Source organism: Protobothrops mucrosquamatus, unplaced genomic scaffold (assembly GCF_001527695.2).
Source record: "Protobothrops mucrosquamatus isolate PMUCROS unplaced genomic scaffold, P.Mucros_1.0 scaffold_197, whole genome shotgun sequence".
Classification (NCBI taxonomy): Eukaryota; Metazoa; Chordata; class Lepidosauria; order Squamata; family Viperidae; genus Protobothrops; species Protobothrops mucrosquamatus.
Window position 1 is genome coordinate 214,350 of NW_015386273.1, and position 11,934 is coordinate 226,283.

An 11,934-nucleotide genomic window follows, 5' to 3' on the forward strand; every position below is an offset into this window, starting at 1 on the left:
ACACCGGGAGCCACAAAACCCTTTTGACATCTAAAATGAAGATAACACTGCATATATCGTTTTTTTACGTTTATGCTATGTATAAAAAAACTATAGTGTGTTGCATTTATGAAATCAATGAACTGCTACAGAGAAAACAAATTTTTATTTCTGCATGCAACAAAAACATTTTGAACTCCGAAAAAAAGGCGCTGGGTTGAAGGTTATTTTCAAATAAAACACTCATTGTCTATTTGAGTCTTCCTCATTTATGAAATAAAAAGCCGAACTTAATTAAATTCAATTAGTAGTGAAAGCAAATGAATCTGCCCACGTAGCATTAAATGTTCTGTTTTCTTCTGAAACTTTTATTTTCTTGGATTTATCCATGGTTGGCCTACCAGGGGTCGAAAAGCACAATAAATCTCGTGCTGGCGGGTGTCGCACATTGGCAGTTGTGATACATATTTTGAGCGACAGAGAGCCACAGCAGAGGGATGAAAGAGCCACATGCGGCTCCAAAGTCGCGGGTTGCTGACCCCTGGCCTACACACACCTAGTTCCCTTAGCTGATCATTGTACACTTTAGCCTTTCTTGCTGTTCTCTGCCCTCTTTCTGGGGCCTCAGCATCTTAACATCATTTTGCTAGTTCTCCCAAAAGAAGACCCCCATTTTACGAGGAGACATGTATTTGGAGCATAGAATATGAGAGGCATGAATAAAGAAAAACACGGAATTGCTAGCGAGGACATAAAATGTACCATATTGAATGGAACAAGTCAACTTAAGGAGACTAATAATGGTCGACTGGAGTGTAAAAGCTGAAAAAAAATGGAGGAATCTCAAACTGGAACGGGAGTTGGACTGAATTAACAGGAGATCAGTTGACAAAGTTTCGCAAAGCAAGTTCCTGGAGTATTGTCAATATCTAATTCAAGCAAAAAGAAACACATTCTACCCTTGGATCTCATTCAACACACAACAGAATCAGATCTATTATATAATAGGAAACAGGTACCATCTAGGGAGCCAGAACATTTTCAAGTGCAGATTGTGGAATGGATGATGAATTATTGGTGCCAAATATGCAAGACGTGGCAGCAAGATTTGATCTGAAGGATATAAAGCAAGTACCTATAAATAATGTAAGGAATACATTCCGTATGCTTACGCAAAAGCGACTTTGATGTACTGGGTGGGCGAGGGGTGTGGGTGGAAAGGAGGAGGCTTAATAGAAATCAAAGCAGAAAAATAATATCAACATTTCAAAAAAGAAAAGATCCAAGTGGCTATCAGAATAGCTGTCAGGATACATGAAGGAAGACAAAGCTTTGGACAACAAAAAGGATGGAGAATAACTGGATGCAGATTTACAACATCAACCAGGGAAGAACAAGGAAATATAGTCCAAGAATGTCAACAAACAGAAGGACAAGAAATGGAAAAGAAGCTAAGAGAAATCACAGCAAAATTTATCATTAAGGAACACACAAGCATGGAAGCGATCTCAAAAGAGCTAATTGGGGTTAAAAGAAGATGGGGCAGCTATAATCAATCCTTTTGCAAAGTATTATGCAACAATAAAAACACTTACAGAGAGAGAATATATATTAGGAACTGACCCGTTAAAAAAGTGAAGTAGGATGGCCAATTGGCCAATGGTCAAATCTGACGTAGATGAAAAGCACTGAAGTCTTTAAAGCTGTAGGACAGTGGTGGCGAACCTATGGCACGGGTGCCAGAGGCGGCACTCAGAGCCCTCTCTGTGGGCATGTGTGCCGTCGCCCCAGTCCTAGGCCTTCAGCTGGGTTTTATAAAACCTTTTTGCTTTAGGCCTCCGCCGCCGTGTGCAAAAAAAAAAAAAATAGGTTCAATCAGTCAATTTAAACTTCTCACGGAAAAAAAAAAGATCTTGCAAAGTTAGAATTGATTGATTGAACTTTTTAGTCCCACCCAGTCTGCCGTTACCACCGCAGCCACGCCCACCCAATGGGCCACCCCCAGCCAATGGGCCACATCCACCTGGCACCCAACAATGCATAAGTGGGTTTTGGGTTGCAGTTTGGGCACTCGGTCTCTAAAAGGTTTGCCATCACTGCTGTAGGAGATGAGGCGGTTAAAATGTTAACTGTTCTGTGTCGACAAATATGGAACAAATCTGTGTTTCCTAAAGACTGGAAAAGATTCTTAACCACAATGTAGTGATTAAGGCATCAGGCTAGAACAGTGATGGTGAAACTTTTAGAGACCGAGTGCCCAAACTGCAACCCAAAACCCACTTATTTATAATCGGGTGCCGGGTGGGCATGGCCCATTGGATGGGTGTGGCCCATTGGGTAGGTGTGGCCAATTGTGTGGGTGTAACCCATTGGGTGGGCGAGGCTGCAGTGGTAAAGTCAGACTGAGTGGGACTAAAAAGTTCAATCAATTCCAACTTTGTGAGATCTTTTTTTTCCTGCGAGAAGTTGAAATTGACTGATTGATTGAACCTTTTTTTTTTTTTGTACACAGCGGCAGAGGCCTAAAGTGAAAAGGTTTTATAAAACCCAGCTGAAGGCCTAGGACTGGGGCGACGGCGCACGTGCCCACAGAGAGGGCTCTGAGTGCCACCTGTGGCACGCGTGCCATAGGTTCGCCACCACAGGGCTAGAAACTAGAAGGCAATGAGTTCTAGGTCCTGCCTTGGGCTGGGTGACCTTGGATCAGTCACTTTCTCTGAGCCCTAGGAAGGAGGCAATGGCAAGCCACTTCTGAAATCTTGCCGAGAAAACTTCAAGGACCTGTACAGGAAATCTCCGAGAATCGGACATGATAAAAAAAAAAAGGGGGGGGGGAAATGGGCACAACAGGACACTTTACAAAAGAGGGAAGGAAAACTTGCAAAGGTTATAGGAAGTGTTTTTATGAGTTTCTGCTTACCCCTTGTGTTACATTGTGCGTACGTGTGCAATGTGAAATGCAAGATAGGCAACATACATTCTACTCTGGGTCATATAGCCGGAGGAGGGGGGGGCTCAAAATGGAGCCGACTTTCATGCCTAAGTCAGGACTAGAGCTCACACTCTCCTGGTTACTAGCCTAGTGCCTTAACCACTAGACCAGGGGTAGGCAACCTTGTGTCTTTTATGACTCGTGGACTTCAATTCCCAGAATTCCTGAGCCAGCATGAATTCTGGGAGTTGAAGTCCATGAGTCATAAAAAAGACATGGTTGCCTATCCCTGCACTAGACTAAGATAATCAGCACATAGAAGGTCCTATATCTTAGGCATGCGGTTGAACAGATGGTGGATTATATAATGTTGATCAGTGTTGTTAAACCTTGACAACTTTATGATATGTGGACTTCAACTCCCAGAATTCCCTAGCCTGCATTCTGGCTGGAGAATTCGGGGAGTTGAAATCTGCCCATCTATAGTTGCCAATTAAAAAAAAAGATTGATATAGAATAGAATAGAATAGAATAGAAGCTGGAAGGGACCTTGGAGGTTTTCTAGTCCAGCCCCCTGCTCAAGCAGGAGAACCTATACTATCCCAGACAGGTGAATGTCCAGTCTCTTCTTGAAATTCTCCAGTGATGGAGCGCCCACGATTTCTGGGGGTAAAGCTGTTCCACTGGTTGATTGTCCTCACTGTCAGGAAGTTTCTCCTTAATTCCAGGTTGTTTCTTTCTTTGATCAGTTTCCAACCATTGTTTCTTGTCCTTCTCTCTGGTGCTTTGGTGAACAAAAGCAGCCCCTCAAATACTGGAACACTGCTATCATGTCTCCCCTATTTCTTCTTTTCTTTAGACTAGCCAAACCCAAGTCCTGCAGCCGTTCTTTGTATGTTTTAGCCTCCAGGCCTTTGATCATCTTAGTTGCTCTTCTCTGATTTTTTTCCAAACTCTCAACATTTGTTTTGTGATATGGTGACCAAAATTGGCTGCAGTATTCCAGGTGTGGTCTTACTAGGGTTTTATAAAGTGGTACTAATAGAAGGATGGTACTAGTAGAAGGATAGAATCTCCAAAATGATAGGAATGTACTTAGTCATTACTAGAGAGAGGTTGAAATGGCAAGATGTGAACATGTACTCACTCAGAGTTGAATCCAATTCAGTGGTGACTCACTGAATTAATCTATTCTTATCTGCCAGCCCCGTCCTATTTTTTTTTTGTTTGCAAACAAAACAGTGCCTATCCATTGAAATCCAGTGGGGGGAGCCCTATAACCGTTTAGCCATCAAAGGCTTTCCTCCTTCGTAATCTGATGGAATATTGGACATCAATTATATCCAAGAGTTCGTGGCTCTGTCCATCTGCTTCTGACATCTGTCAGCAGGCTATCTCTAGAAACAGATCAGAAATGGGGACGGGGAGAAACTGTCTGAAGAGTTTGAAAATGGGCTGGGTCTGCAGAAAAAAACAAATCTGAAAAAATTCTTACTTGGAGAGACCAAAGGAACTCTCTCCTCTGTTCTGGACACATGAACTAGTATTTTTCACTGACGCCTAGAAACGGCACACAAATCCACATTATTTGTTTTTAAGTTATTAGATTATTATCTTTCATCAGCTGCCACAACTGGCATTCCGTTCATTTGTCCCCCTCTTGAGGTTGGGGTGTGTTGTTGGATACATGTGCACAGGCAAAAACATATTTAAAGCGCCTCCATCTCTACCATGATCTTAAAAAATTCTTGGTGTTTCTCAGCCTTGACAAGTTTCAAACTTGTGGACTTCAACTCCTAGAATTCCTTAACCAGCATGTAAATAAATTTAATCATTATTAAAAATAATAAAGGGGGGAATAGAAGGTAGTCCTCTACTTGACACCATTCATTTAGTGACCATTTGAAGTTACAACACTGATAAAAATGACCTATGACCATTTTTCACACTTATGACCATTGCAGCAAACCCATGGTCATGTGAACCAAATTAGGGCACTTGGCAACTGGCATGTATTTATGACGGTTGCCGTGTTCCGGGGTCATGTGATCACTTTTTGCAAACTCCTGACAAGCAAAGTCAATGGGAAACAACAACAACAACAATAATAATAATAATAATAAAGTTAGAAGGGACCTTGGAGATCTTCTAGTCCAATCCCCTGCTCAGGCAGGAAACTCTATACCATTTCGGACAAATGGCTGTCCAGTCTCTTCTTAAAAACTTCCAGTGTTGGAGCATTCACAGCTTCTGGAGACAGGTTGTTCCACTGGTTAATTGTTCTCACTGTCAGGAAGTTTCTCCTTAGTTCTAGGTTGCTTCTCTCCTTGGCTAGTTTCCATCTGTTGTTTCTTGTCCTGCCTTCAGGCGCTTTGGAGCATAGTTTGACTCCCTCTTTTTTGTGGCAACCCTTGAGATATTGGAAGACTGCTATCATGTCCCCCCTTGTCCTTCTCTTCATTAAACTAGACATATCCAATTCCAGCAACCGTTCCTTATATGTTTTAGCCTCCAGTCCTCTAATCATCTTTGTTACTCCTCTCTGGACTCTTTGTACATCGTGGTGACCAAAACTGGATGCTGTATTCCAAGTGTGGCCTTATCAAGGCATTGTAAAGTGGTATTAACACTTCACGTGATCTTGATTCTATCCCTCTGTTAATGCGGCCTAGCACTGTGTTGGCTTTTTTGGCAGTTGCAGCACACCACTGGCTCATATGTAAGTGATTTTCCACTAGGACTCCAAAATCCCTCTCACAGTTACTACTATTGAGCAAGGTACCACCTATTCCACCTGGGAAGCCAGATTCACTTAACAATCATGTTACTAACTTGGCAACTCAGTGATTTACTTAACAATTACAGCAAGAAAGGTTAAACAAGGGGGCAAAATGCACTTAACTGTCTTGCTTAGCAATGGAAATTTTGGGTTCAGCTGTGGCTGTAAGTCAAGGACTACCTGTACATAAATACATACACTGAGCAGAAAACAAACGGCTATCGAATCTGTTCAATATTATCTACAGCCGAAGGGCAGCGCAGCGTTACTTTTCTAGCCTGTTTTGTACTTAACGCTTTGAGCTCATCTCAAAGCAGCACAATTAAACCTATTAATTAGCAAGAAAAACCGGCTCTCCCTTTCATTTGAAGCTGTACCACCAGAGGCTTCTGATTTTCATTAAATACACAATGGAATTATGTTGAAAGAGCCACTTTTTAAATAGAACCGCTTTCTCCCTTTATTTATTTATTACGCAGGGCTTCCGTTTTTGAACTTTGTTGGGGGAAAGGACTCACGTGTTTTCTGCAAACAGGCGGAAATCACTTGAGCTGAGCCGAAGAAGAAAATTGTTCCCAGATGGCCAGATTGACATTTTGGGGGGAAAGCGGTTTATGCCCAACGCCACTGACATCTGCAAGCTGCCAATGGTTGGGAAGTATGTTTGCTTGGTGTCCTTTCCTGATGGGCTTGGCTCAGTCTAGCTATATATCCTGACCTCCTTCACTTGATCAGATAAATAGACATGAGCGTATCCAAAGTGAATTGTGAAGATTCCACTTGGTGGTTTTGCATTCCCTTTCTGTGGGGTAGTTTTCTCCAAGAGAAACTATGGCAACTTCTACCACCAGTGGACTTCAATTCCCAGAATTCCTGAGCCATCCACAGGTGGTAAAGTTGCCATAGTTGCCCACCCCTGGTCTACAAAATACTTTGGAAGATGGAAAAAAAAAACTAAAGAAATTTGTACCAAATTTTAAAGGCTGACCTATTTTGCTGTTTTGAACTTTGAATAAGATGGCATTACCCCCATTCCATATAGACAAGCCAGTTGGGCTGATAATTGAAACCTTTCTTCATCTCTGGTAATGGGGTAGCAACTTTGACCATTTCTGAAGGCATGAAGGTCCTGAGCAGGATGGGATTATCCAGTTCTCTCCACCAAGAATGCGCTACCACCCATGTATATCTTAACAGGAAGTAATGACCGCCACAGGCTTAATGAGAGGATCAGCACTGAGAATTCTCTTCCTTAACACTTCCTAGGAATTGCCAAGAAGCTGGAGATATTTTAGTCCATCTTTCCTAATCTGGATTCTAGTCTTAGATTACTATTCTTATGAACTACAGTCATCTTGATTACAGGCTGATGTGGGTTGTAGTCTAAGATATATTTTTTACCTATTATAAATATGAAGAGAATGTCCAAACAATCTTAGAAGCACTCTGATAGAAAATCTTTCTTTCTTTCTTTTTCTTTCTTTCTTTCTTTCTCTTTCTTTCTTTTCTTTCTCTTCCTTCTTTTCTTTCTTTTTCTTTCTTTCTCTTTCTCTTTCTTTCTTTTCCTTCCTTCTTTTTTTCTCTTCTTTCTTTCTCTTTCTCTTCTTTCTTTTTCTTTTTCTTTCTTTTTTTCTTTTCCTTCCTTCTTTTCTTTCTTTCTCTTCCTTCTTTCTTTCTTTTCCTTCTTTTTTCTTTCTTTTCCTTCTTTCTTTCCTTCTTTTCCTTCTTTCTTTCCTTCTCTTCCTTCCTTTCTTCCTTCCTTCCTTCCTTTTCCTTTCTTCTGTCTGTCTATCTGTCTGTCTGTCTGTCTGTCTGTCTGTCTGTCTGTCTGTCTGTCTGTCTGTCTGTCTAAGCAACCCCATAGAAAGTTTATATATTGCATAAAAAGTATTCTGTTCTTTTCCAAAAGACAAGAGAGCGAGCGAGCAGAAGGGCAGTTATTCTGCTTTCCATAACATTCCCTCAACATCTAACAAATCCAAATGCAGCCACAACAACACTGCTTAGGTTGGACTGGTGGAGGACAGCGATTGGGAAAAATGGACTAAACTTATCTCCAGGGTGTTATTACAAGTAGGAAGGATTCATTGGACAATCTAGGGTCAATCACAGTTTATTCATTTATGCTAAACCAGGGGTAGGCATCCTTGCTCTTTTATGACTCGTGGACTTCAACTCCCAGAATTCCTGAGCCAGCCATGCTGAAGTCCACGAGTCATAAAAGAGCCAAGGTTGCCTACCCCTGTGCTAAATCAAGAGGTGGATTGTCTATCATGCTGTACAAAACCAGCCATTTTGAATTGTAAAACACAATTCCTGGCTTAGTAGAACTCATCAGTTCTGGCTTTGTCGGCTCTGTAAGTCACGAGATGGTGAAACCCAGCCACCATTTCTCAGCCTAACCAATCTTGCTGGCTGGGTGGGAGGATAAAACAGAGGCTGAGGAGAGAAGCACGTACTTCTTGCCCCGATACCTGGAGGACATAAATGGAACATGAACATACATGCACACATAAAAGCGCACATTTCTATAACCCAGATAGGTGCAGCCAAGTTGGCTTGAGGGCTGCCTGGGACTTTGTATGACTTATCAAGGATTGATCTCTAAAAGAGAACAGGAGCAGAAAATAAAATGGCTCTAATTTCTTATTTGATTTACACCTTTTTTTTAATGAGGTGAAGATATCAGGCACATATTATATCCCTTGGAATCTTTTTGTTGTTCTGTCATTCCCCTTCCCCCCCCCCCCCACTTGCCTGCTTTTTCTTTTGGGGATGGGTGGGCTCTTGGAACCAGAAAAGGAAAACTGAGGCCTTCTGCACTGTACCTTAATCTAAACCAGGGGTAGGCAACCTTGGCTCTTTTATGATTCGTGGACTTCAACTCCCAGAATTCCTGAGCCAGGAGGGGAAAGGAAGCTGAGCCATGCTGGCTCAGGAATTCTGGGAGTTGAAGTCTACGAGTCATAAAAGAGCCAAGGTTGCCTACCCCTGATCTAAACTATCTTCCCCAAGATAAGACCCTCAAATGGAAACCTACAAGGGCTTTAAAAGCAGAAATGCATGGGAACACTTAATGATGGGTCCCCATCCAGTCCTTGGGTTTTTAATTTCTTGCTATCATCAGGGGACTCTTTTCTCCCCCCCCCCCTGAATTACCTGCAGGTTACCTCCAGGTCCAAAAGGTCGAGATGGAACCACCGTGGTGCCATCAAAATCCACCTGTTTTCTAGATGATGCACATACAAAAAAAAATATAAACCAGGCAGAACTTTGCTGGCTCCATCATGGCTGCCACTTGATGTTTTGGATCACACCTTGCGGACCGCCCTGGTTACCTGGAAACTGTTTTTGAGAGAAGCCATACGTGTTCCCTCTCAACTGTTCTGATTCTTGCCTGGAACAAACGCAGCATGAGGATACAAACCCTGTTAACGGAGCAGAAGGATAAACTGAAATTAATGTTTACTAATGAGAGCTGCTAGGCTCTCTGGGGACCAGTTTATGAAAAATAAATCACAGTGTCCTTGCTTTGGAGAACAGGCTGTTAATTACAACCCCCTTCCTTTTGGGACATTTACGGGAGGCAGAGAGAATAATGGCCCCCTCAGTGCAGGCATTTATGGGACTTTTCTGGAGCTTTCAGCTGTTCAGTCTGTTTTGTTGAATGTCAAAACAAGGCTTGGTGATGGGTCCTTATGCAACCTTTGGGAGAAGCCACAACTCAGCCAGGTGAATTTTGATATAGCCCTTTCTCTGATCTTGTTCTTTTAGTTCCTCCACCTTCAACAGGATCCATCTTAATAGCTTTTTGGCTGTCAGTATTCCCTTGGAGAACATCTCTAGATCTTCTTAGTCGAAGGTCCAGTGAATGGAGTTGCATGGAAAAAAACCCCAAATACCACTCTCGGATTTTCCATTTTAGCTAGTGAGTATTTAACTTCCTAATGAAACCAGAATGATCCAGGTGATCGTTTCAAAGACATAAAATGCCAGACAATTAATGTGATTACTCACCGTGCATGAAGTAATGTTAAAAATTACAACCCAACAGCAACTTTGAGAAAGGCAGGGGAAACTGCATCCAAGGCTGAGGTGAGTAAGAAGGGAGGGGTGACTGTTGGGGAGTGAGGACATTTCAGGAAATTAAAAAGATAAGAGAGTTGATCTCCAGGTTGCAAACGGGCAAGCAAATGCCGGCTGAAAAACATCGCATGTCCTTATAAGGCGATCCAGTGAGCATTTCTGTTTGTGTGTGCGTGTGTGTGCGCGTAGAGGATGAATTGTGAGATGTACACATCTTGTGCTACATTCTGAGGTATTAAGGGATAATCACAACTGAAAAATATTATACAGGAACATAAGGCCATGTCAAAACACAACTAACCCTCCCTCTTGACAGCCTTGGAAAAATAAGGGATCAGTCAACGGAATCTTAATTGTATTCTCATTCCACGCTTATAAATATTCCTTGACTTATGACCATTTGTTTAATGATCATTCAAAGTTATGACTGTGCTGAAAAAACTAACTTATGACTACTCCTGGTGCTTACAACAGTTGTGTGTCTCTGCAGATGCACAATCATGATTCAGGCACTTGGGACCTGACACACATTTACAATGGTTGTGGCATTTGTGACCTTCCCAACCCACTTCCCACTTCCAAAGTCAACGGGAAAAGCTGGATTTTCTTAATGGCCCTATGATTCACTTAACAATCTTGCAAAAAAAGTCACAAAATTGAGTGTGACTCACTTAATGACTACCCCACTTAGCAATCGAAGTTCTAGTCCCAATTGTGATCCTAATTCGAGGACTATCTGTAATTGTATTTACAGGGTGTGGGGGGGGGGCACTGTCAAAAAGATCAATTTGAAATCGGGACCACGATTTTGAAGCCTTGCCCTATTTTACGTGTGACACTTGTAAAAAAAAATGGCTTTGTATAATCTTGGCCACTGCCTTCACTTTTTGATACACCCTTCACCCTCCTCCAGATGTCCTTGTGTTTGCTCTTAAATTGAAAATTCTGGATCAGATAGTAGCATAAAAGGATGCGCTCTCTCTCTCTTTCTATTTTCATGTCATTTTCATGTTATTTGTACCTCTATAACTGTCTGGTTTGGTGCAGCAGCCAAACAGGACAGATACAGACTTCAACCGATAGTTAGAACTGCAGAAACAACAGTTGCAACCAGCCTGCCTTCTACTGAGGACCAGTATAGTGCATGAACCAGAAAGAGGGCTGAGAAACTATCTACAGATCCCTCACTCCCTGGATATAAACTGTTTCAACTCCTCCCCTCAGGACTTCGCTATAGGTCAGGGGTAGGCAACCTTGGCTCTTTTATGACTCATGGACTTCAACTCCTAGAATTCCTGAGTCAGCTCAGGAATTCTGGGAGTTGAAGTCCATGAGTCATAAAAGAGCCAAGGTTGCCTACCCCTGTTATAGACTATTACATGCCAAAGCAACTAGATAAAAAGGTATTCCCCCCCCCCATGTCATCACTGTTAAACATCTAATTCCCACATAAGATATTTACCCACGTAGTAGAACTGTATTGCTATTATCCTTCTCATCTTCCCATCTTCCCTACAACCTTCTCCTATTAATATCTTATGACTATAACTTGTTGTTTCTACCTGATGATTTATGATTGTATCTTATGATTCATGATCTATGACTTATCACTTTGCTGTTTGTATATACACGGAGAGCTTATGCACCGGAGACAAATTCCTTGTGTGTCCAATTCCACTTGACCAATAAAGCATATTCTATTCTATTTTAACCCTCCCCTTTGGCATTCTTCTTGCTGAAAATCTGACCTCCTGAAACGGCCATTTGTCAAAAAGCAACTTTTGAGAATTAATAGGAGGACCAACAGCAACAGATGCTGTCCTTGCATGACTCACTGAACCGACTACAGCAAGGTTAGCATGTTGTACAAATCTAATCCTGTAGCTGAATGGCAAGGAATCCCAAATATTGGGTAAACAGACCAATTAACGATGCACACACAGATCACTCCAAATATAATATTCCAGGTGTACTTTTAATGTCTTCAAAAGGTAGCTCATCTTATCTCAGGGTCCAAGTCTCATTTCTATAACATTCTATTTTCTTTTTTTAATTGCATTAACTTGGAAGCAGCAGAATAATTAACAGAGCAAGAGCCAGCATGGAACACAAATTTAAACTTTTCCTTCCCTCTGGCAGTTTTGAGGAAAATCTCTCC